This window comes from Amblyomma mixtum, chromosome 7 (genome assembly GCF_055824585.1).
Source record: "Amblyomma mixtum isolate Tamu chromosome 7, ASM5582458v1, whole genome shotgun sequence".
Lineage (NCBI taxonomy): Eukaryota > Metazoa > Arthropoda > Arachnida > Ixodida > Ixodidae > Amblyomma > Amblyomma mixtum.
Genome location: NC_143018.1, coordinates 18516090 through 18541370, shown reverse-complemented (window position 1 = coordinate 18541370; position 25281 = coordinate 18516090). Strand labels below are relative to the sequence as shown.

At 46.3% G+C, this 25281-nt stretch overlaps 1 protein-coding gene and 1 long non-coding RNA gene across 7 annotated transcripts in view; both read right to left on the bottom strand.

Moving 5' to 3' along the window:
• The window catches only part of LOC149335140 (uncharacterized), a 167983-nt gene that overhangs the window by 39808 nt on the left and 102894 nt on the right, over positions 1-25281 (bottom strand). For 3 of the 6 annotated variants that reach the window (XR_016284011.1, XR_016284010.1, XR_016284014.1), the window contains one exon: positions 11071-11113. The gene's annotated coding sequence lies outside the window, so the exon portion shown is untranslated. Of the gene's footprint in view, positions 1-11070; positions 11114-13103; positions 13159-25281 lie in introns of those variants that run through there. The other 3 variants (XR_016284013.1, XR_016284009.1, XR_016284012.1) reach the window with 2 other exon arrangements.
• On the bottom strand, positions 17640-19512 carry LOC149335142 (uncharacterized). The gene is made up of 2 exons (XR_016284472.1): positions 19144-19512; positions 17640-17811 (listed from the first exon to the last, which is right to left on the bottom strand). It is a non-coding gene; the product is annotated as an uncharacterized LOC149335142 (long non-coding RNA).

Here is a 25281-nt window from a genome sequence, read left to right as displayed (position 1 = left end):
GAAACAAGAAGGAGTCGGGAAGGAGAACGTGTGGGAGACAAGAGAGAGAGAAATAAGCGCATTTTATAGCGGAGACGTCGAGTCGTGGCGGCAAACAGCTGCCATCGTGTATCTCGAGCCAGCGTGATTGATATGAATGGGAGCTGCGCTAGTGGCCGTGGCGGCGGCAAGGGAAGCGAAGGCAGAGCCCTCTCTGCGCTGTCGGTGCTTCTGCCACCTCCGGAGAGGCGGCAAGGCACGCTTGTCACGCTGTCTCCTTCCCCTTTTTCCTTTCTCTCCCTTTTTTCCTCCACTCTCGCCTCATCACTTCCCTAAACCCGCCTCCACGCGCCGGCACACAACCAAGGCCTAGTTTTCTTGACTTCTAAGCTATAACTCGTTCAACCCTTTGATTGTTTCTACTTTGCGATGACTCCTTTCCGCGCTTTTTAACTCCTTTTTAACATTTAGAACCTTTATAATTATTTCGTCGTCTATCGTTTATCTCATTTTCTCGTCGCAACCCTAGCTCTTCCTGTCTCTGTTTGTGATCTCCTCCACCTGTCTCATCCCCTGCACTCTCGACTCCTTCCTCTTTTCTTGCTTTCACCCTTGCATTCCACTGTCACCGCTGCGTTTGCTGTGGAGTGCTTCGATGTTCGCATTCTCGGCCCACCCACAAAAGCAGCAGTGACGGACAGTGCACTAAATTACACTACACGGAGAGACCCATCAATTAGGTCTGCCGGCTGCGCGTCCGCAGTGCCTGTGGGCGGCCTGAGGCTGTTTCAGGACGCCTGTAGGGAAAGTTAGCTCCCCGCATACTCTGCCTGTTCTGCATACTCTGCCTTTTCTTTTCGGACTTAGCACGGCATTAGTTTGCTTGGCCTGCAATGGGAAAAGAAAAGCCGGAAGAGGAAATACCAAGCATAGGTTCATGAAAGAAGAGGCCTATAGTCTTAAGTATCGACTGCAAATTTTTTGCTCGCTTGTTTTCTTGGTTCGAATCGATAGACATTAGTATATACATGGATCCCCTCCTGGTATTCTCCTGGCACCACTAAGCATTTGTAATTTAATTTTTTCTTGATGCCGTTTGGTTTCTTCGACCAAACGATGGGCTGCGATGTCTAGTCGGTGTCGAAGTCCCGTAATGCGTAAAAAAAGGCGGCAATATAACTGCTGGTACTTTGTTGTCACTCTAGGGCTTGAAACGGGCTATATTAAGAGTCGCAGTGAATTTAAACTGCGTATTCTTGATTATACTGCAGTTTTTTTTGTGCCTCACATGAATTAATCACCAACTACTCGTTACAGCCATCATTCGATTGATGAAACCGAAACCAGAGCAGCATCAAAAAAGAATTAAATTGTAAATTATGTAGCGGTAGTAGGAAAATACCACAAAATGATTTATGTATTCTAATGCCTAGCGCATCATTTGGAAGAAGAAAACACGCAACTAGAATTTCATGTCTGTAGTCTTTTTAAGAGTACAGATACAAAGATACGTTTCACAACAGAAAAGAACACTGGCACAGCGCCTTGTTATAAACATTGCAGCATGCTTGTCCATTCTTACGACGAAGGAATTCACACGACCGCATCGAGTCCATCCCGTTTTGACGTTAGAGGCTAGGAGAAGAACCGCAGCCTTTGCGAGCTTTGTTTTCGCTTCAATGAGTTCTGGTGACATAAACCATAGCGGCACTACAATAAACGAACAGCTGCTGACGTCGCAAACGTTATGGGCGTTTATCTACGGCCGACTAACTCAAGTTCAGTCGCCTAAGGTCGCAGAACCGTTTGCATATACGTCACAAAATAATGGCGACCAAGAATTTCAGCAAATGTTTCGTATTTTCGTGTGCGCACATTGGCATGGAAAAGCTCTTTTATGGCTCGTCCTTGCAGGTAACACACTTTTTTTTTTGGTCACGTGGGAACAAATAATGGCGCAAAGTGTGTTGTACGCGTGGATTCAACCGGAATTCTACACAATGTCATGCATGGCCATAACTGGAATGCAGCCGAATTTAGCCTTTTATTTGTTCAGGGAGAGAAGTTTCTCAAATATTGTCGTACCAAGCTACTTCCTTGCGTTTTCAGCAAATACTCAATTTTCAGTGTTTGTTTTTCGTTTTACGGTTTTCTCCTTCCTGTCTGCTGTGGGTAATTCTTTATCCTCAGTATTCTCGTTTTCGAGCTCATAGTTGGTGGTTAATTTTTTTTTTAGGTGTCTACTCACTGCCGAAACAACGACAAAAACTAAAACTTCAGAGCGCCAAAATGATGTAATATGCGGCTAACGCCTCTCTTGTCTTCTTGTGCTGACCGTACGCAGCTTAGATTTTGCTCGACCATTTGGCTCTATCGCTATACGAGATAACTTTATCGAAAATGTTTCAGAATCTTCTGGTGTTTGAGAAGATTAAGAAAGGAAATCACAGAAAGTTCCTCCCTCTATGCCCTTTTGGCTCTCAATAGACGAAACTAGCTAGCTCCCCCAAAGCAGCTAGGCCTTGTGGGAGCATTAACAATCTTCTGCTGGTCATCTAAAGCAAGCACCTTGACGCCTAATAACTTTAAAATCAGTTGTTTAGCAGTCGTCCTATGCACTTGTGCTTGCAGGCAGAGGCCTTACGTTTAGAGGGATATTCTAGGCAGCTCCAACGACTAGCACAGCACACCCGAAGTTTTCGCAGAGCAGGTGGTTCTGACAGGAAACGAAGCGTGGAGCCGCCGAACTCTGTGACACCACGAATTGCTTACGCACTAGCCAAATGAGCTCAACAGCCGCTACTTCGACGAGGCAACGCTGCAAGCGACTGGGTATTGTTAGGAAGCTCTTCCTAAAGATGACCACGGAGAAAAGAGCATAAAAATCCTAGGGTGCTTCTACAGTATCTTGATACCCATGCTACATGCAAACATATTGTAGATTGCTGTTCTATATCACCCATAAAAACTTAATTCAATGAACTGCACGACTAAACGCTGTCCTGAGAATCACCTGGATTTTCCTATCCAATTCGATACTCCTTCCTTATGAGACTCTCATCCCAACGTTTGGGCACTATTCATGACACCGTTGTATTCGGACACTCAGATTCGTGCAAGGCTCAAAGGGAAGCTGACTCACACGCCATCTGAGGAAAACAATTGAACTGCTTAGTATAGCTCAAAACAAGCAAAGGTAAGCTTTCAGGGGCAGCCGATGCCTTACTGCGCAGATCGTAGGCAGCACCACCATCTGGTAACCTCGAGATACTGGCTGAAGGGCATCCCGCGTTTAAATACAAATAGATCCGCAAGTGCTTGATCGAAGAGCTCTGCTTACTCCTCACCCTCGCATGCTCATTAAATTGTTACTTTTGTTGTTGTCCTCAAGATAATGGCGGGTACCCCTTGTCCGGGATTGGCCAATAGACAGGCAGCGACTGAGATGTGCTAACTTAAAGAATGCAATAAAATTAAAAGAAAAATTATAACCGTAACAGTAAAAACAAAAATAATGATAAAATCCGTTTGCTGATTTGTCTACGGTTAGCTGATTCTTTTTTCACAGCTTTCGAACAACCCCGTTCCTTATCTGTTCGTATAATAATATTGCATATGAAGTGACATCTCGACTATTTCTTCACATTTAGCAGAATGATGTCTAAGTGACTACCGTTATTTTTAAACGCGTTGCTTTTTATCTGCTTCGTGCACGCGGCAGCTGCTTCTCTCTCAGGACCTGCGAGGAGGCTTAAGTCACTGTTCGCAGCGAGTGCGTATGTCCAGTACTTCTGTGGTCATTATTCCAGCTGTGCGTTAACGTTGTGTTGACATCTCCAAGAAAGGCCAGATGAATTTCACGTCTAGTTACATTCCGATTTCTAAAACAAATGAACACTGACCCGTTTTCTCAAGGTTATATTAATTTAATCAGCGTCTAAAATTCCTCCGACAGAAAAAAAGAAACAATGATTTCATGGTTGTGCGTCTGCTGAAGTACAAACCGGGGCTGGCATACAGCCAGCCTTGCCAGCCTTCATGTCGGCACTCATGACGTATTGGTCATTTTTTGGACTTTTCTGGTCTTTTTTACGAAAGCCCTACGACTATGTGACGACCCATTCGCCTTTCCTAGTTCGAATAATCCTGTTGGGTGCTAGTAATTTTCACATCGCTGCTAAGCATACACAATATCTGCCTCCACTAGTTCATATAAAAGGACGGTTTCATCGACCCCCCAACAGTGAGCACACTCCGATTGAAAGGGTGCAATCTTCCTATCACGCATGTCTGAATACAAGCGGCTCGCGTCGAACCGCATGCCCTGGATGGGCGGACTGAGCTCAATCCACAACGCATTTAAAACTCTGTCCGCCAGAGTCAGCCGTAGGTAACTTCAAGAGCACGAACCTGTTGGTACTCGCGCCGTCACTCCTAATACCACGCAAGCATGCATGTCGATTCTGAACCTTCCGTTCGCATGCACGCTCGCTGCATATACGACAGACTCAGTCGCCCTTGACTTGCATGACCCCACAGTACCCAACGCATGCAAACATTAAGTCAAGGAGCTGGATAAATTTGCTTGACCCGACGGCTTAATCGACGTCTTTCTGCTATGTTTTGGTGCATTGTAGTATTAACCAAATAGAAATTTACTCGCCTGATCATTTTATGCTGCAAAAGATTTAATGAAGAAATAAACTAAAGACAGGAACATCATTGTGAGTCATGGGACATAACACTTCAAGACTGTGCTTTCTTTCTGACAGCAGTCATGTGACGGATTGGTACGCTGAAAGTGTCGTCGCGTCAACCAACCTTAGAACTACTAAATAAAAATGGCGAACTGAGACCCGGAGAGGCATCTACTACAATGTGAATGGTGAAAAGAACACCTCCCTAGCATTCCTAAGGTAATTCCGGGGAACATGGCGGCGGAGACCTCGCGCTCTGTCGTTCCATCGGCCAAAGAAGAGAAAAAAAACGAAACAAAGGGATTGCAGACAGCAAGCACGTTCGGCTGAGGCAAGTGTAACAGATCGTTACCGCTGTACACTTCATCTAATACCCACCCAGTGCATGACATCCTCCAGAGTTCGCGGCATCGACTTGCGAAGCAAAGCGTCATGGCGTGTCACGATGCTTGAACTCCTTGCGTTTCTTGTCCAATTCTATTGGGCTCATGAACTCGGACAAAAGCAGATGTGTTGCTTACGTTAGGCTCGTTCTGTTGTTGGTATTGCCGGCGTGCACAGGGAAACGCGCAAGCACAGTGCAAGATAAGAGTTCCAGCGCTCAGATGACAAAGGGTTAGGCGCAACACCACAAGTCCCGTTGCAGTGAACGCCATCGAAGAACGCTTCGTTCTCGGTCTTGTTCTGACATTGCACTACATGCTTATGTTTAGTGTGTCCAATGGGTACAATGTGTGCGTCTGCATCGGGGTCGGGAAAAAAGGGACCATTCCGGTGGCTTTTTTTATTGGTGCTAATCTTACAGGAACGTGTCATACATGTGCCAATATAGTTCATTCACATGATGCACTTTTAGAAACTCTATGTATTTGCTCCGCAACCGCAGCTATATCCGAAAAATTCTTTGATATGTCAGCAGACGTATCGAGATTAAGAAAATCATAAGGAGTAGCCTGCACTCTGAAGGCAGCAAATATCACCGTAAACACATTTGTTTAAGGCCTAATAAAAACTTCATAATACACATGTTCAAGTGTGTGATTCTGTGCTCGTTCAGACAGCGTTTGAACTGTATCGCGCAAAGCCAAACTGGCCACGATATGGCGTTACTTCAGAAGACCTGCAGCGTCGTGTTTCCACGATCAATTCAATCTTCAAAACGCACAGCATAGATTTTAGACGCATCTAGGACTTACAAAGGACTTGGGGAAGTTTTAATACCAATCGTGTTTGTACGTTCAGCAAGCATCCTTTCAACCCTATCGTGTCTCCCCTGTAAAGAGTGCACCGCCACGGTAACGAAGAAACCGCGGTGAAGCTAGCTCACGAACATATGTTTCGGAAAACGAGCATGCCAGAACTGAGACCATTCCAAAGATAGAGAAGTTCTTTCTAGTAAATATGAGATAAGGAAATTTTATCCTATCTAAATGTGAAATAGAAACACTGCTAATACTCAAGCTCCTGAATGGGCAAATAGGAGTTACAGCGCAAAAAACTACTCTAACCCCCCGAAATCAGAGAATATGGTGCACATTTGATGCACATTTCTAGGCTTACAATTTATCTGAACTGGAGAAATCATCCTCTTGTTAACAGACCTGTATGGGGTCGCATGTTAACAAGAACAGGGACGTTGCATGCGTGCCCCTGTAGACCTCCTAAATTTCCACAGTCAATTTACAGTGCCAAGAAGAAAGAGGCTGTCTTGATATCTTCAGAGTGTTGAAGACCTTCCCTTTTTTTCTCTGTGTGTTTCCCTTTCGCTGTATCGAAATAATCCGCACAGAGACACGCTAAGTTAAACTGGAGGAACACAAAGAAAGTAAGATACAAATTACTAGGGTAACGAAGCAAAACTGTACCACTGCACCGTCCACAATGACCGGCGAGACGGCGAGATAATGGTGCGACACAGTCCATACCCTAGAACAACGGCCATTCCCCCCACTCTCCACACACGGGCACGAGCGGCCAAAGGGGAAGGCAGCGCGAGACACATGGACTGCTACCATGGACACCCAGCGAGAAGCGACGGGGAAGGGTGGTGGTCGCGAGCCAGGCCGAGACAAGTCGAGCCCCAAATTGGCGCTCGCAGCCCGGCGGTCCCCTTTCTCCCCGCCCCCGAAGTGCGGCCATTAGTCTCTCTCGCCGCGCCGCTAACCGCTTCTGCTGCTGCTCCCAGCTGAGGACACCGCACGGGCACATTATGCTGCCGGCGACAGACGCCCCTGACACACAGCACCCAGGGGCTCGATGGGGCGCGGGGAAAAGAGCGCTAGACAAAAGGGCGCCTCCAAGAGGAGAGGGAGAGGAGGGCGACGGAGGAGGGGAGAGGAACTTTCTAACCTCAGCCAAGACGGAGAGGAGAACGTGGCCGACCATATCTATCGACAACAGCCGAAAGGACTGAGCCCAGATAAGGGTACATTCTAGAGGTCTCCTTGGCCCCAGCGTAGAACACTCTCGTAGTCGAGGGTTTGACGGCATACCGTCTGGCCAGGAATCATAGGGATGAGGATTGCTGGTCACTGGCCAAAGTCAATAAAGATGGAAAGACGTTTCGGAAGCGCTACGGCTCCCTTGTTCACTATCTGATGAGAACACTCTCATCAGGCGGAAACTGAGGCACCAAGGCCGCTTACTTTTCTTTAGTGTCACTAACTATTTGGCACGAAATTAGCATTCTCTAACACGTCATGAATCACAGCGAAAAGGTCGCAAAATACGAATGCAATTAGTTTTTGCATAGACGCTGGTATGAATGTTCACTCTTGCCTTGAAATGAAACTCTGGAATATTCAGCATTTAGGTGGTAAACGCAGGTTTTTGTCAGTCTAGGCAGATTGGAGTCAGAGAATCTGTTCGCAGTGCAAAGTTGACTATAGGGCAAAAAGATGGCAGCGGACTGAATCACCCATTACATCTCTTGTTGAAGTTCGCATTTACTATCACTCTTTCACTTGCGTTAACCGAACGAGGAAGAGGGAAACAGGTGGTCTTAAACCCTGGAAAACTGCCGCTAGCAGTTGGTTCACCGTCATTTCGCAAAGGGAGTGTGAAGTGAGCACGAAAGTGGTGCGAATTGGACGAGGTACGTTACATCACGCATGACGTATCGCTTATACAAAGAAGAGCAGTTATAACTATTGATAGCATAGCTTTATTTACGGTTAGGTAATCGAAATACTCAGAAAATTTTGTGCACAAAAAGGCGAAGCCTATTGCGATGTTCCATCAGGAAAAGTTATCCTGACGGGGAGTATAACCTGCAGTCAAGACGATCGCCAGTTACAAGCCATTCCTTTGCGCCAGAAGCTTTGTTTACTTGACCTCTTCTTACGCTTAGCCTCACCAAATCAGTGCGGATATGTAAAGCGGAGCATGTATCTAGCTTGAGCATTGTAAGGTCGGCAGAGATCCAAAGGCTATTTCCTATCTTGCTCACAGCAAGTGCAAGATACGAATGGCATATGTACACATCGATGCGCTTCCCATGTTTGTTTCTAATGTTTTTACAAATGCTCCCTCCTATTTTGCTCAAACGTCTGCTGGAGTAAGCAATAGCAGGGTTTATCTTTAAAAAGTGCGCAGCGCCTAAGAAGCTGTAGATGAATTGAACCGACTGAATCGTCTCCTGCATGTTGGTAAACCAAGTGCACAGTGAAAAGTCAGCCGTTTTTTGGCGTTCAGATCTTCATGTGCGACTACAAGTACCTTGCAATCTACGCATGGTCCACTATCATGGCGCCCATATCGACTCAAGCAGACGTCTCTAAAACTTAACTCAATACGGTACAACAGCATCTAAATTATAAATTACTGCTAAGCGCGCAACATTCTCGTGTGGTTGGCTCGAACTTTAGTTTGCGAATCATTTCATATCGCGATTGGTCAGCTTAAGCACAGTTGCTGATCGTGGGTTTTTCGTACAGGAGATCAACTTTTTCAGTGGAACAAATGAATGTCTTATAACAGGTGTACAGTACTGACAACACTGCACAGCTGCTGTGAGACAGAGCGCATGGGCAACCAGACGGGCACCACCGCTGTGCTACTCAGCAGTCGTACATATACATACGCATGAAATAAAAACACGGATACAAGAAAAAAAATACGAATACACGTGGCCCATTATCCCTGCAGAGGAGCAGAGCCTGAGGATTGGCGCCACCGCCCATTTCTCATGGGAGAACCAGTGAGAACCGGGGGCTCAGTGCGCCGTCACAGTGTCGAGCTGGAGAGATGCACCGACTCCTCCTTCTACGCTTCCAGCCTATTTTTTTTCTTTACTTTTATCGCGGGCACACTTGTCTCGGCCTACCTAGGCTCGAACAGTGTAAGGGGCACCCGGATATGCCTCGGACGACAGGCACATACCTGCGATGCTACGCAATCAATCAGGGAAAGGTCCTTCCCGGTAGCAGCTGTTTAAGTGGCATAAAAGAAAAAAGTTTTCTCCCTTCTTCACCCACGCTTGTCACTTCCTCTATATCCTATATGTTTATTTTCCTCTTGCTGCCTACTCGGAGTAAAAGCCCCAGTTTTTTCGCTCTTTGCGCAAGTCGGGAAAGCATGGCGATGCGTCACGTCTGCCAGGTAATGGGGAATTTCTCTCAAGGGACAGGTGTTCCGACCGCACAGACTGGGGAGCGACACCTCTGCTAGGGAGGAAAGGTGCGAAGAGGCAGCTGAGGACGCATGCCCAATCCGCATCCATAACACCCGTCCTCGGCCGTCTACTTTGCTGCCTGGGGAATCTTGCAGGACTGGCACCCACTTACCCATTAAACGCAGGGCCCATCTTGATCGCGACTGCCTGCTCATGGCCCAACATCGTCACTCACTCCTTCACTTAGCGGCGCGTCCAATAATGAAAGTCTTGAAAGACATGTTGACGTTTGCGTTGATGACGTTGTTCATACAAGCAAGCTTTCCGCCTGAGCGACATACATATTCTAGGTATTGCTTGATGGTCCTTTGAGTTCTTCGGAGCGGCTCACACCTTCCAAGCGTAGATTATTCGGAGATCATGAAACAAGACGAGCAGATGCAGAAAGTCCAAAGGAGAATTGCATATACCCAGATATACAATGGCAGAAGAAAAGTCGCACAGACAACTTAAGAAAATTGTACCTTAAAGGAAAGGCATCTCACAAAAGAAAACGCTCTACATGACTATTTATCGGCCAAAGGCTGAATCATATGTACTTGTAGAAGTACTTGATGAGCAAGGAGCGCTTAGAGTGCTACTCAATGTTTTTTCTCGCGTTTTTGGAGACCTATTGCTAGGGCAACTACCAGGTACACCTCTACTGTCTTCATTAAAAATTTTCCTTCTCTCTCTTTCTCTTTGCTTGCGGATCGTGTACTCACTGTTTGGCTTTTGGCGCGTTTGTTTCATGCCGTTTGCAGACCACAGATGTCCAAGTCTTCTTATTTAGGAGTGGCAGTGTTCTCGAAATAAACAAACAACGAGTGCAGCCCCTAAGAGAGGAGTTGCAGGAGAGTCGCGGTTGAGCCTGGCTTCAAGCGTGTCTCTACAACGCGTATCTAGAGCTGGGCACAGTTCGTGACTCGGGAAGCGCTGCGAACGTGAACGCTCACACATCTTATGCAGGCGGCAGAGCGGTGTTCGCGAAAAGCACCCACGCGCATTGCATACGCAAGTGACGCGCGAGATGCCCGACCTGCGTGGGGTGCCGACCGGGCAGCGGTACTAAAACCGGGATGCGCACGTGGAGGGGAGTTACAAGTGTTGGCACAATCATACTCCTATTTTGATCGATTTGTTTTATTTGTTCCGATCCTTATTATACTAGTTCCCGGCGCGCAAGCATAGTATGCTGTCGATTTCATAAAAATTGCCAGTAACGTACTTATAGAATAATGAGAGGTAACAAATTACGCAAGCAACAGAATTATTTCTGGTGAAAGTATTATTGCAGATATTCTCCCAAATTTTCATCGCAGCGAATCCGTGAATGTCTGCTTGTGTTTTGTGCAGCAGTAGCCCGTGTGGCTTTATTCCAGACATTTTAGTTTGTGGACACTGCCACAACGCTAAGGCTTTCCTGGCGCTGACATCTCAAAGAAGATTCAAAGATGAAAAGATGAGAAGATGAAAGGAGAAGAATGCTTTGAGCTGTGTTTGGCTTTGATTTCATACCTTTGATCCATCACTATCAACCACAATTCAAGAAGTGGCGATTGTGTGATATGTTTTAGTGCTTCTCTTTTATCTTTCGCGCCATCTTTCTTTCCTGCTATATTTTAAAGCGCTCGAATAAAAGTGATCAGTTGTTAGCCAGCGCGAGTCCCTGTCACCTTCTTCAAGTCTTTGTTTATTTTTTGTGTTCTGTTTCCCACCTAAGAGAAGATGAAAGAGACTCACCTTGTTGAGGCTTGGTAGCAGAGTTTTTTGCTTCTCTTGTGTCCTGCAAAAAATGAAATGAAGTGTGAACAAAAGGGGCAATAAACGACTCAAACGAGGCACGCGACTGCCGAGAAAAAGGCAAAAAATTTGTGCCTTGCTCCTTTAGATAATATTGGGTTTTATACCGGCATAAAGACGGCCGGACATGTGAAGTGTTAAAGGCATACCCTACATAGAAAAAACAAAAGCATATTATAGGCATTCTCTTAGTATCACCTACTGATTGTGAAGTGCTATTTCTAGACGCGACGTTATGACATCAGTGCTACTTTTATTCTGGTTGGCCTCCGAGCATGCTGTTCTTCTCGTTCACTGTAGAAATCTCATTTCTACTACATCTTTCTTCTTGTTGTCCGTGTGTGTCAACGCAGTACCTCTTGTACCAAAGACGTAGATGCACTAATTAACCAAGCTTGCTGCTCTGCTGCTTTATTCAGGAGCGTTAATAAAGCGTTTGTACATACCAGCACCTCACTTATATTCACATCGTCAGCTGTTAAAACCTCCTTCCTTTCTGTGTTCATTTTTCTAAGTAGAGTATTAGGCCAGAAAATGATTCATTAGGCTGACTTCTCAGACATCCTTCATAAGTAAACCTCCCTGTCTCTTTCCTGCTGCGCACAAAAAGCAAACCTGTGCCTTGCATTCGATGAGCTACATTGTTTCAAAACGTGTTCGGGATGCGAATTCACGGAATAATAAAATAAATTTCAAAGAGAAGCGCCGCATTTATTATATTACAAAACAGAGCTGCCATCGAAACGGCTGTCTCGTCCGGGCACGAAAATGTAGCGAAGTAAAAAAAAAACTGCGAAGTTCTAAATCCATCTTGTCCATGGTTGCAAAGAGCTCCTTCAGTACTCTACGTCAGGTTGTCAATAAATCAGGGCCGTTCAGCAGAATCAAGTTGTCTCACACCAGTTGTCACGCAATGCGAAAGTCTAACTAGCTGTGAAGACACTTTCTAGCACTCGGCCTCACGGAAATGCTCGCAGTGTTGTGGAAGCTGCAACCAGGCTTTGAACAACCCGGCCTGAATGAACGAAACTACTTTCCCGTTGCAGAACGGTTTCGCAATTCCTCAGCGTTGATCTGCTTCTCTCGTTGGCTTTAGGATTTGAAGCAACGCAGGCTCCCCGTCAAGCAGCCAATTCTTCTTCAAAGAAAAAAAAATTCTTGAGCTCCGCGACTGTCTCGTAGACCTACAGCCCATAGCTTATAAAAAACTCCACGGTTTCAGTGAAACGACACTGCCAAGAACTGCGTGTCGCGTTGAATAACAGCGCAGTGAAATTCCTGGGAGAAAATTGAATCTGCGGCAGGGCCTAGCTCTCATCTCAAACAGTAGAGAAAAAAAATAAAAATAGACAGATGAAAAAAGTCGAGAGCTTGCTAAACGGCTGACGAGGCCGTTATAATATATAAACGCAAGGAAAGGAATTGCGAGCAACTAAAGTCATCGCCACTGCCGATGCTTCGAGCATAAAAAAAGGCGACAGAAGCAACGCAGTGCACTAAACTTGCTTACAAAAAAGTGACACACCAAGGGAATCAAATTTTTTTACATGATGGAGCAACGTAGACAGCACACGTGCACAGTGAGGAGAAAATAACAAAGAAAAAAGGCTGCAAATGTAAGCCGTCGAAAGCGCCATAAAGCTGTGTTATTAACTGGCGAAGGATATAAAAGAAGTTTGCCCAACAACAATTTCTAATTGCTAAAAAAATTGGAAACACAGACCAAAACGACGGTGTCGCCGTTGTTGAGTAGGAAGAAACTAAGAACATGCAAACCAGTAAAGTTAATTTACCTTGGTTATCGCTCCGCGGCACGGCGCTACGACTGGGTACGTGAATTTACAAAATTATCTTAGATGCGTCTAAATCTCTTTTCACGAAATCACTGACGCCGGCGGGGGTTTTTAAAGTGATCCCGGAGCCCAGAAGGCGTCTCCGAAGTGAGCAGTACAAAGCATAACAAGAAACCATACCCACACATGGCAGCAAGTGCAGCCATACGCCCCCCACAGCCGGTGACGATAGTACCTGGAAAAAAAAGAGTTCCAAACACGTCAGACTGTAGCGGGGGCCGACGTCATCCATCGCGCGGTGAATGCGGCTACAGTCCCCATCGTCCACAATGTTGACACTGTGGAGGTAGAACTTACAGTTCTACTCAAAGCAGTGCAGTGGGCCTACAAACATTTCGGCTTGGTTTATAGGGTTTTAACGTCCCAAAGAGCTATGAGGGACGCCGTAGTGAAAGGCTCCGGAAATTACGACAACCTGGGTTTCTTTAACGTATACTGACATCGTACAGTACGCGGGCCTCTAGAATTTCGCCTCCACCGAAATTCGACCGCAGCGGCCGGGACGTCGACATGACTACGGCCACTCACTCTAACTCTTCATAACATATGCGCCTTCATATTCTTCATATTCATACGCGCCTTGCACATATGAAAAGCGCAGACGAGTGAGAGCGAGCCCGTCAGCATACCCTACCGTCATCGGAGATTTATTAGTTATATATATATATATATATTTTTAAAGCTTTAAAAGAAGTACCGCCGCCGCGACTGCTCAGTGGTTATGGAGGTCGGCTGCTGACCTAAAAGACGCGGGTTCGATCCAGGCCGCGGCGGTCGAACTTCGATGAAAGCGAAATTCTATAGAGGCCCGTGTACTGTGCGATGTGAGTGCACGTTAAAGAACCCCAGGTAGTCGAAATTTCCGGAGCCCTTCACTACGGCGTCTGTCATAGCCTGAGTTGCTTTGGGACGTTAAACCCCACAAACCATAAACCAAAAGAACTACATATCAAATTCAGCATTACTGCGATGGTTTCCTGGATGATTGCAAGTGCCAGCATCGAAGATAATGAGTGGGTCGAACGCGAGGCGCAAAAAGCAGCATACAAGTTGGCAACCTAGTCGTGCGAGGATACTGCGGGGGCGCGTGGAGAGAGAGCCGAGCCGGCGTCGCAGGTGACGCGAGGAGGGGTCGCTGACTCGCCGGATATGCGCCTCGCACGTGTGCTCGTCGGCGTCTTCAGCCGCCCGCTCCCTTTCTCTCCGCGGCAGGAACAAATGGCTCGCCATTCTCCGCTATCGCCGCTTTCTCTCTCTCTCTCCCTCCTGTTGCTAAACTGTTGCTAAATAAACTCCTGTTGCTAAATAAACTAGTCTGCACGGAATCTCTACGGGTAAAGACGTCTCTTCTTTTCCCTCTAGGACGAACCTGGCGCGCGCTACAATACCGCCTTAGCGGGTGAACGGACCTGGTCGTTGGACTGCTAAACCTTCAAAGAAATTGAGAACAAGCGACGCGGTAATGCCCTGCGTCGAGAGGAACGAGAGGAACGGTCTGAGGAGGAGCGCGCTTTATTTCACCTATGGCGGAGAATCTAGAGAGGGCCATGCAGACTCTAGTCCACCACCTCGCAATTAATGCCTCACTAGATCCACTCTTACGGCAAGTGTTGCTCAATAATGACCACGGCGAAAGGATGCGCTGCCTCTGCCGGAGCCATTCAAGCACTGCTCATATCGTCTGCAAAGCACAAAGGATTTGCTATTGCTACCTGCCCGGCCACGTACACTGAAAGTGCAGATAGCAATCAATCAGTCAATCAATCTCCCCTCTATGTGTACATGTGCTGCAGGCAGCCTTGAACATTAGAAGCATAGCTCTGATTGCCTCAGTATACTGTTTCGTACGTAGAAGGACGGCGCTATGGGACGAGGACATGCTTTAACCGAAATTAATCATCCCAAGCATGCCTTCGTGTCTGGCATTATGCGGTCGAGCTCGCGTAGCTAAGGGTCTTATATCCTCTCAAGGGGGCCACTTATCTACATGAAAGCCACGACACTGCATAAAACAACAGATTTACCAATGTTGAGATTTCAGCTTGTGTTGATAAGCCATGAAGCTTCAAATTTAAACCGCAGCACACAAGTACAGCGTTCATGGTACCCAGGGTAGAGCTCATACATGCTAAGATACGTAGTTCGAACATTATGAAACAAAAGCTGTAGCTTCACCTCGCGCTCAGTGAACTCAATTTTTCCACATGAAGACATGCTTTTCGTCAAGTCAAGAAAAGTAATACTTTCCGGTAGTTTGCTCGTTTTCTTCTTTAAATAGCAAATTAAAGACAAACGTCTCCACAGATGCGGCCTTTTTGCCTGGACGAAAATGTTTCTGCTTACCTGAGCTCTGCATCTTTGGAGGGTTTTAATTTTTGAAGCACTAGTAGCACAACAGCAACTGGACGCGCAATCATCATAGAAGTGATCTCCTCCTATCAGCCATTCACTAAACGCGCTTTTTATGCGAAGTCTATTTGGAAGGCAAAAAGCCCATTGCGTGCCAGACTGCACAAAGTGCACTGGTACTTCTCGTAAAGTTTTTGGTGCCTCAAAGATAAGGTCGTTAAGCAAGGAAGTGGCGACTAGTCATGCTTCACTTCAAAACAACGCAGTCTGCATGCCGAACGAAGCTCTTTTTACCTTGTTCTCTACATAAACTCAAATAGATACCCGCAAGTGCAATTTGTTGGTACTAAAGCATGTACAGGTAGCCTCAATATTAAAGAGAACACATCATTCGCATTCAGTCAGTGATTACTCCATAAGTGTGATATAAAGCACAGTCCCTGCTTCCTTCTAAATGGTTTTCCTTTAGGCGGGTAATTCAATGACTCATTTTCGACTTAGGCCTAGAAGTAACAACAAAACTCGTCCTTCGGCAAAACATGACTGTTCCTCTCAATATTGGTTATAACTGTAAACCCTTACTGCTTTCGGAAATTAGGTGTAAATGCCTTGCAGTTCACGCAATAATTGTACTTCTTTTTTCGGGTGCATCCTGCTTTCCATCTTGATAACTTTTATCCTAGAGGTACGTCTGCATATCGCCGTGAAGTCGGACTCATCTCCTGCCCAGATATCACGTGTGCAGCTTAAGAGTTCCGCGAATTTGCCTTACCTGCATGCAACAGACACTTCAAGCCGCCTGCCCAGGTTCAAGCCATGACAACAAGTGGGCTTAGCTTTGTCCGCCAGAGAAAAATGAGTGAGAGAAAAAGAGCTACAGCCCGAGGGAGAAATATTACGACAGTACTCTTTTGAGCACATGAGCTTTCAGGCAACTCTCCTGAAATAGGCGCTCCATGCATTCTTGCTTTCTAATACAAGCCACCAAACAGCGGTGGCTGAAGTGGAAGCTTCTTCTGCGCGCCAAACGAAAAGGGAAAAATGCGTCATTTGTTTGAAATGCACCCCCGAGTAAAAGCCATGGTAATCCCCCTAAGCCTCCCCGTGACAGGCGGCGAACCCAAATCGGTGTGAGGCGCTCACGTCTACGGAAGCTGTCGCGCGTGCCGGAGAGGAGGGTCGCTGGCTCGGATGCAGCAATGCCTCCTCTTCCCCACGCCCTCCCCCATCTCAACGTCATCTCTACTGCTGTTTCTCTTTTGTTTAAGTTGCCGCCATTTTTGTTGCCTATAGCGTGTCAAATAACACGCTATAGGCAACAGCTAATAATGTATAACTAGGAGCAATCATTTTTGTATTACTAATTAGTTTGCTGCACTGTACATTTTTTTCCTGAAATTTTTGTAACCACTCCCCTCTATAATGCCTCTGGCCCTGAGGGTACACGAAATAAAAATAAAATAAAAATAAATGCGTGTGCCTGCTTTTGTGTGCTTTTTCATGATCGTCCAGTTGCTCGTCGCTTCTGATGCCCTGCAATGTTGTTTTTCCCCCGTCGCTTGCGCTGTCGGTCAACAACCATGAAAACACCGCAGGGCTAACTGTAAAGCAGGCTAAACTTGAGCACAAGATTATGGTGTGAAATCAGACGCAATTCGAGCATAATTAACTTGCTCGCAGCAATTCCGTGGCAAAATTAAAAAAAAATGGCTGAGGCTTAACTTGGTTAAGCCTGGAGAATGCGAAGCATCATCGTGTCGCGTAATTTGGAGGCGCACAACCACAGCGACGGCGCGAGGTGGACCCCCGTTTCTCCACTGCCGTGACGTCATCGTGTCACGTGGTGTGACGTCATGTATCACGTGATTTGGAGGCGCACAACCACAGCGACGGCGCGAGGTGGGCCCCCGTTTCTCCACTGCCGTGACGTCATCGCGTCACGTGGTGTGACGTCATGTATCACGTGATTTGGAGGCGCACAACCACAGCGACGGCGCGAGGTGGGCCAAAGCCACCTAGACACTTTAAGGCCTGCGCGCTCCCTCCGTGACGTCACCGAACTTGACCCAGCCGCCACTCCCCGCGTCTCCTCCCGTGCCGGGGCACGCGCGAAGTGCGGGCGGTACTGATGCGGGGTAAAATTTTTGCGCCTGCTTTTTAATTGCATTGGGTTAAAATGAAGAAAGGTATGCATTGAATGGGTGGGTTTTCATCGTACTTAATGAAGGGATTGCTGGAAACGTTTAGCGGTATATGTTTCGCGTAGCATATCTAGATTTGAAACTTCAGTGAAAGAAACGTCAGTGATCGAAAGGAACAGTGGCCACAAGACTTTATTCACATATTTACAAATTATATACATATTTACAAATGGAAAAGCTTTTTCCGTTTGTGTGCCATGAAATGCTTTTAGCTCCCGTTGTCGGCAGTGTGGTGACGTCACGCCGAGACCCAGTGGAAGGTTCCACTCATCCGGGCTCTGAAACGAGAACATCCGGGCACCGTACGAGACTTCACGAGATTTAGCGAGACTCTCTAAGCCCTCCTACGCGACCGGCATGCAAGCGCCGGCTGGTCTCCATACGAGTCACAAAAAATAACTGCTGCCAGTGCCTTCTCAATGTTTATCGAGTATCAGACTAGCTGTGCGTTTGATAATGCACGGAATTATAATTTCCGATTTCTAATAACGCGTGCAAAAAGCACATACATGCCACAATATTTAAAATAATTTTTCAACAGCGCATGCTACACAAGGACACAAGACGAGGAAACACACACACAGCGCTTACTGCAACTTTATTATTATTTGCGCTGACTGCAAATAAAGTTGCAGTCAGCGCTGTGTGTGTGTTTCCTCGTCTTGTGTCCTTGTGTAGCATGCGCTGTTGAAAAATTATTATGAATAACCAACTAGCCCGTGAGCTCACCCTGTTACAATATTTAAGCATGAAATGCTTTACGGTGCGGTTCGGGTGTCCACCGCGATGACAGAGAATTACTGCTCCATTTCCTGTCCTCAAAAAACGTTGCATTCAAAGGGCAAGGCATCGCGCCGATTCGGCGCTGGCCGAACGGGTGGTGGCGTTCCTACCTTCCTGTAAGGTGTGGCTCGGGTGTCCACCGAGATGACAGAGAATTACGAATTACTGCGTAATTTCCTTTCCTCAAAAAGTGTCGCGTTCAAAAGACGAGGCATCACGCCGAACGGGTGGTGGCGTTCCGCGGACTGCCTGGCAGCGCTACAACACGCTGTCGCGTTCCACTCCTAAAGGCGAAGCTTAAGCGTCATTAATTAGCAGTTTATTAGTATTTAGTCATTAATCAGTCATTACACATTAATCAGTAATTTGTGATTACTTCGTAATGAATTGACGTAATCCAGTGGTAACATCACCAGTGTCACATACGCAAAGTGGTGCTGAAAACGCTTTCGCCTCTACGCACTTCGGACAGTTTCGAACGCGCTGCATATACATTCTTGTCATGCCTGCGTCTCGTCGTGTCCGCGTGCGCTTCGCATTATGCCCGTAAACATTTCATGCTTACTCTACTCTCGGTTACGGGAGAGGCAGAGTTTTTTTTTAATTAACCAAGACATGAACGCCCGCACTGAACTTGAAAAACTATCTATTCAACCACACAAGAACACTGCCTGGTACATAAGAGACAAAGCTGTAATATTTACTGATACCAGCAGTCTAGGGAAAACTTCGCGTTCCATCAATTTTAAAACCACACCTTGCCCATATTTTAGCACCGTGATAAATTGTTAGTCTTCAACGATAGCTTCAATGCGCAGACAACGTACCTTAGGATCTCGCAGAGTCCGTATGTCGACGTCGTCTCGACGAACAGCACGCTCCCACGTAATCCTACGGGCGTCTTTTGGGAATGAAAACACACGCACTTTTGGCCCGTTGTCGTAATTTCCTTTGCAGTTGGGCACGCAGCAGCGACCCATCGTTTCCACAGCAGGTGCGGGACACGCAAAAATTTATGTATCACGATCACAAGCAATTTTCTAGCCAGCACTCATGAACGCAACAGCAATGGAACGCAGCAGCGCACGCTGAGACGTCCGGCTACACGACAACGGAAGGGTACAAAACTGGTTGAGGGAAGAAAGGAGACGTCTCAGTGTCGGAGGAATGCGGTGGGGCAGGTGGGGGCGCTGGGTCAGCGGTCAAAGTGGCTGAGGTCAGAGCAGGGGAAAAGGAAAGCGCGCAGGCCTTGAGAATTAAAGATGGCGCTGGGTGGGCCCCCGTTTCTCCACTGCCGTGACGTCATCGTGTCACGTGGTGTGGCATCATCGTGTCACGTGATTTGGAGGCGCACAACCACAGCGACGGCGCGAGGTGGGCCCCCGTTTCTTCACTGTCGTGACGTCATCCTGTCACGTGATGTGACGTCATGTATCACGTGATTTGGAGGCGCACAACCACAGCGACGGCGCGAGGTGGGCCCCCGTTTCTCTACTGTCGTGACGTAATCGTGTCACGTGGTGTGACGTCATGTATCACATGATTTGGAGGCGCATAACCACGGTGAAGGGCTGAAGTGGTAGCTAAAGTAGTATGCTTCCCATAAAAGATAATATCACGAAGGAGTTGCAGTGGAGCAGTTAAAAGGCTTTCAGCTACCAACAGCTGCATAACTGAGTCCTCTGATGAAGCAGTCACTGGGCAATCATCGGTCTCCACGCTAATTGTCTTTTGCACTCAAGTTTCATTTATGCGAAAAACGATCGCCGCGAAGATTGATTTAAGGAACAGTGTCATGATTTGTTTCTTTCGCGCAGTTTATATGCGTGACTAAAACAGAAAGTGATGAAAAAAGTCGAATAAACTCCTCCGCTATGAGAAATTTCATTAATTAGAATATTGCGAGCACAGCTATGTAAGGTTATTGTGAATTTCAATAGCATATGCTATAAGAATTAAGGCAATAACTATTAACATAACTAGGATACTTTTTAAACGCAACTCGAGCATTTTTTTTTCATTTCAAAGCACTAGAAAGTATTGTTACGAAGAAGACGAAGCTGGCAGTGGCGCGGGACGGAGCCACTGCCAGCTTCGCCTTCTTCGTTACAATATTTACAACTTCCTGTTCCCTCATACATCTCTGTTCAATTTAGTTTCAGTAAGCAATTTTACAGCACCACTAACAGCTCGACAGAAGGTAACTAGGAGGAAATGAAAAGGTCGCCACAACTAGAGCTCATACGCAGATAATACCAGATAAGAAACTAGCTTTCGAAATCTGAACCCAGTATTAGCGCTTTGATTTCTCAGTAGCGGCGAAACTTCCCATATGGTGGTGGCGGTACAATTTCATTTCGTAGGCCCAAAGGGTATCTTAATCAGACTACGGGAAGAGGGGGTGGGGGGGTGGGGCGGTGGACGGGCGAGGGGTCACTCCCCGGCCGGGAGTCCACGGAGCTCGGTGACCTCTAGGGCTCGTCTCACCATGCGGAGTTGTCTCTCGGAGGCGGAGCTAAGCAAAGCGACCTCCCACTGTTCAGGGGTTCGAGATCTGCAAGTCCTCTGAGGTTTGTTTTGTGGACATTCATATAGTGTATGACATAGGGCGTCTTATTTGTAGCCACACTGTTTGCATTCCGTGGAGAATTCTCCTGGGAAAATAATGAAGTTAATGTAGCGGTTGGGGAAGCGGCAGTTTGGAGTTGCCTCAAGGTGGTATTTGATGAGAGATTTATCAGGGGGCGGGAAATGAAGCTTATCATTGCGGTAGTACATGGTAATCTCGTGATAAGTAACCATACGCTTCCTTGCCGATCTGAGTTATGGGCAGGCCACTGCCTGATCGGCGAATCCTCGGGCGTAGATGTGGGCAGGTTTGGTTGTGGGCAGCTTTGGAGATAATTTGGATCAGGCCGGGTTCTAACTTAGTCCATTTTTGAGGGATTGAGACGGCAGCAGAGTGGATTTTGCCTTTCGCAAAATTTCGAATGGCAGTTTTGCGGTCGCTGAGAATGTGAGCTTGATTTGGTTGAGGAAATGGCTAAGGCGATGGTTGCGACGTGTGCTTATTCTACGTGCTATACGTGGCGGCTGTGAGCAGGTTGCCTAAGTTGTCGACTGCCGCCAAGCACCAAAATTCAGGGGTTTACGTACTGTTGCGACGCTCATGGTCAATAGCGTGAATTCTGTTCCGAGAATGTTGATAAACACACTACCGCCTGTAAAGAAATCTGTGAAACAGACTCAGCAACAAAAATGCATTGACATAACAGTTCGGATAAACACACTACCGCCTGTAAAGAAATCTGTGAAACAGACTCAGCAACAAAAATGCATTGACATAACAGTTCGAGAGTTAAAATACAAATAAAACTAGAAAAGAATAAGCGCCCTTCAGAATACAATGGTGACCATTTGAGATAGCTTGTACTGGTCGCTTTTAGATGGCGCCTCCATCCGTATACCGAAAGGGCTGGATCAATCGACGTTGTAGCTTAATAGGACGGCTAAATCTAAGATTAAACGGCAAAACTTTTTAGGCAATTCCAAAGGGAGTGGCTCACTTTTCAAGGCCAGGACTGGGTGCTTCTGAGTGATGTGTTACCGTCAAAACTCTGACATCGTGGGTTGTTGCATGCATGGCAGGGAAATGACAAATCATATTTTTATGCAGTGTAAGACCCTCCAACCCTCTATGCATGATGCCCAGATTACGCCTGCTCAGAATATGTCTGCTATACCCAGTTCTGCTCCTCCACACAATAAAAGAATACACTAAAACCGGCGAAGAAATTCGTATGAAATTTGCTTGACTACAGCGCAGCCACAAAAAAAAAAGAAAAACACACTCAGTTGCAATTTGAACGTATTAATGACCTGTGTATTCTGTACACAGCCGGCTTCGACCAGCACCTATAAACAAAATTTACTCATAGATCCTGAATCCACGCGTACGTTGTCAAAAACAAACTCCTTTTTAATTGCACATGGGGCGCCACAAAATTGGCATCAGGCGGCTGTAGCGCAGTGAAGAGATGATAAGGAAGACGCAGTTTGACTTCAAACTGACATCGGAACTCTTAATGCGTCTCTGTCCATATTGCCGTCGACCACAAATGAGCTACAATCATTTGTTATGCCTCGCTACATCTCGGACAGCTTTCCAGCCTGTAAAATTTTATTTAAAACCTATGTGAAGGAATGAACAGCTTCCGTATATTGTACAAAACGGGCCTAGCATGCATGCCGGCAGCTGCACTGTATGTTATGTGTATTTCCTGGAAACGGCACATAACCGCTTTGAAAGACCCGCATCAATGGGAAGCCGTTCCTGCGCTCCCATGGCCTTTTAGTTGTTTCTCTTGCTCCAGCTACCGAGCGCTCTGGAGCGTGATGGTGGAAAAGGAAAAAAGAAAAAGAAAGTACAACAGCGGCTTAGACAGAAAATATTTCTCCCTCCTGTAGCGCTGTCCAGAAAGGCGCTCACAGCCCTACCGTCGACTAGGAAGCGCAATTAGCCCGGACGGTTGCACTGATCAGAGATTCTGCGCTCTCCGCCGGAAAGGATGGAAGAGGAAAGTGGCACGCATGTTCTTCACTCGCCGTTTGATTCCGCAGCCCCGCTGTCGAGTGATGGCACGAAAAGCACGTTCGTAGCAGCGCCTGGTCGGTCGGCGCCATTGACACAGCTTGCTAAACGGCACGAAGGTGTCCTCTTTTCATAGAAGCTCTATTTCGTTTTGTCACCCACCTCCCAAAGAAAAGTTAATAATAGAGTAAAATCTTCGCCAAGTACACTACATTTAAGTGTTATCGCACTGCCTTCTGCATCGGGACTAAGTTCAACACAAATATTTTACTTCGAAACAAGTGAAAATCCCGTTGAAGCAGCCAGTGTAGGGACGTAAACGCTGACTCGAGCTAGGAGGTAAGCGAGACACTTAAAAGACTGGACGCCCCTACGATTCAGATACACTGCGGCCTCTGGAGAAGCATCACAATCAGAATAGTTTTTAATTTTTTTCTCAAAGCGCGACGTCAAATATTCTGTACGGAATGATGTCCTATAGTTAGAGAACTTACTGGGGCTAGACGTTCAAGTAAAGCAAGCAGATAATACTAAGATAATGCTTTAAAACATTACTGCAACTTCTCCATTTTCAAAAGGCTACATAGCTTTAGTGAAACAAAGAACTTGGTGCCCGCCGAACAACTGTGGCTATATCGCCACCCTATGTTCAACTCCAGGGTATTACGTAATTCGAAGTGCTGCAGTTACTCCGTGGTGTAGCTTTGTTCTATTTCCCGGCATACGTGAGCGCAAAGCAAGTACGACGGTGAAAACGGTGCTGCCAATGACAGGACTGGAATGCCAACCAGCCTAAGAATCTCCACCATGCTTGGCTCGAACACACCGACTATGCCCTCTATTCGGTAGCCCCAGGAATCCAGACAACAGCCACAGCGGGTGTGTGGATAGACGCGTTGTATTGCTCAATGTTGAATTCGTTCGGCAATCGGCGATGGACTTATTCGCCGGCCGTGAAGCGTCGCTTTCTTATAGACCCACCCAAATGAGATCGACAAGCATGCGCAGGGGCACGGTAGCCTTTTTAAAGAGGTAGAAGATTCGATATGTAGGGAGGCTAACCTCTCGTAATGCTTGGTTGGCTGCACTCTACATAAGAAATAAGTTTAAAGGGCAACTGCAGCAATTTTTGAGAATTTCGCGATATTCAAGGATTCAAATCTATGTAGGCTGTAGGTAAAGCATGCCAAGTGTTTTTGCACTAGCATTTAAAATAGTGACGTAATCGACGATTGAGTCTTGCGCTTCTTCTCAATGCACCGGAGGAGTGCAGAAAAACTCAACATGACGTCATGGAAGGTATGATTTCAAATTACCGCTATCGTCAGCCCCACCCTGCCCTGACGCATTAGACACTGCCAAACAACTCTCAGCAGGGTTCGCCTTCGGTGGCGTTGGTTTTTTTCCTTCAAAGCAGGCGTTTGTGCGTTGGAAATGTATCGATACCTTCGATGACGTCATGATGCACCCCCCAACTTGGCGTTGTGCGCTGCGAAGAAGCTTGAAGGGCGTCCGGATTGTAATTGGTGATTACTTCACTATTTCAAGTGCTAGCCCGAAAAGACTTCGCCTGCATTACCTGCAAGCTTCACACCTTCGACCCTTTTAAGCTCGTTGATTTCTAAAACCTATGCAGCTTCCATTTAAGCAAATGAAAAAGCGGAGATAGAAGAAAAGAAAAGCTAAGAAAAGCTAAGTTCTTAGTGGGCATAAAGTAGATCCGTGGAGACTGGTGAAAAGTTTAAATTCTCAGCCTCATGAATTTTGTGTTTTACCAAGAATGTGCAGCTTCTTTAAGTTCTTTAAGAAGTGAGGATAACTAGGGAAGACATAGTGTTACTCAAAGCTTTGCAGACCTGGACTGAGGGTGGTCGCAACTTTAAACGTGCTTCTAAATGTTACAGTTTGTGTTATTTTTCTCTGGTAAAAATGACTGTCTATTGGTCCCAAAAAGTACAAAAGATCATAAGTATACATACGAGCGTCCCAAAGTCAAAGACTGTACCGGTACCTTCGATAGACCGATAATGCAAAAAATAAATTCAGCATAGTTAGTGGATAATTATAAAATATAGAAGATAGCAAATCAATATTTCACCACAAAAACAGTCAAAAAGCACAATAACGCAGGTAATATACATAAAAAGAGAATGAAACATCATTCCAACAAAAATACCTTGAGCTTATTCTTGAACACAGGCGAAGTAATTGATGTTTTTAGAGTGGGCGGCAATGTCTTCCAAAATGAAACTGCTTGAAAAGACGATGTCGCTTTACTATAATTGGTATGGAATCTGAAGAGCAGGAAATTTTCCCCAAAAAGTATGAGAACGGGGTCACCCAGATTTATGAAAAGAATTGGCACAGCATCTGT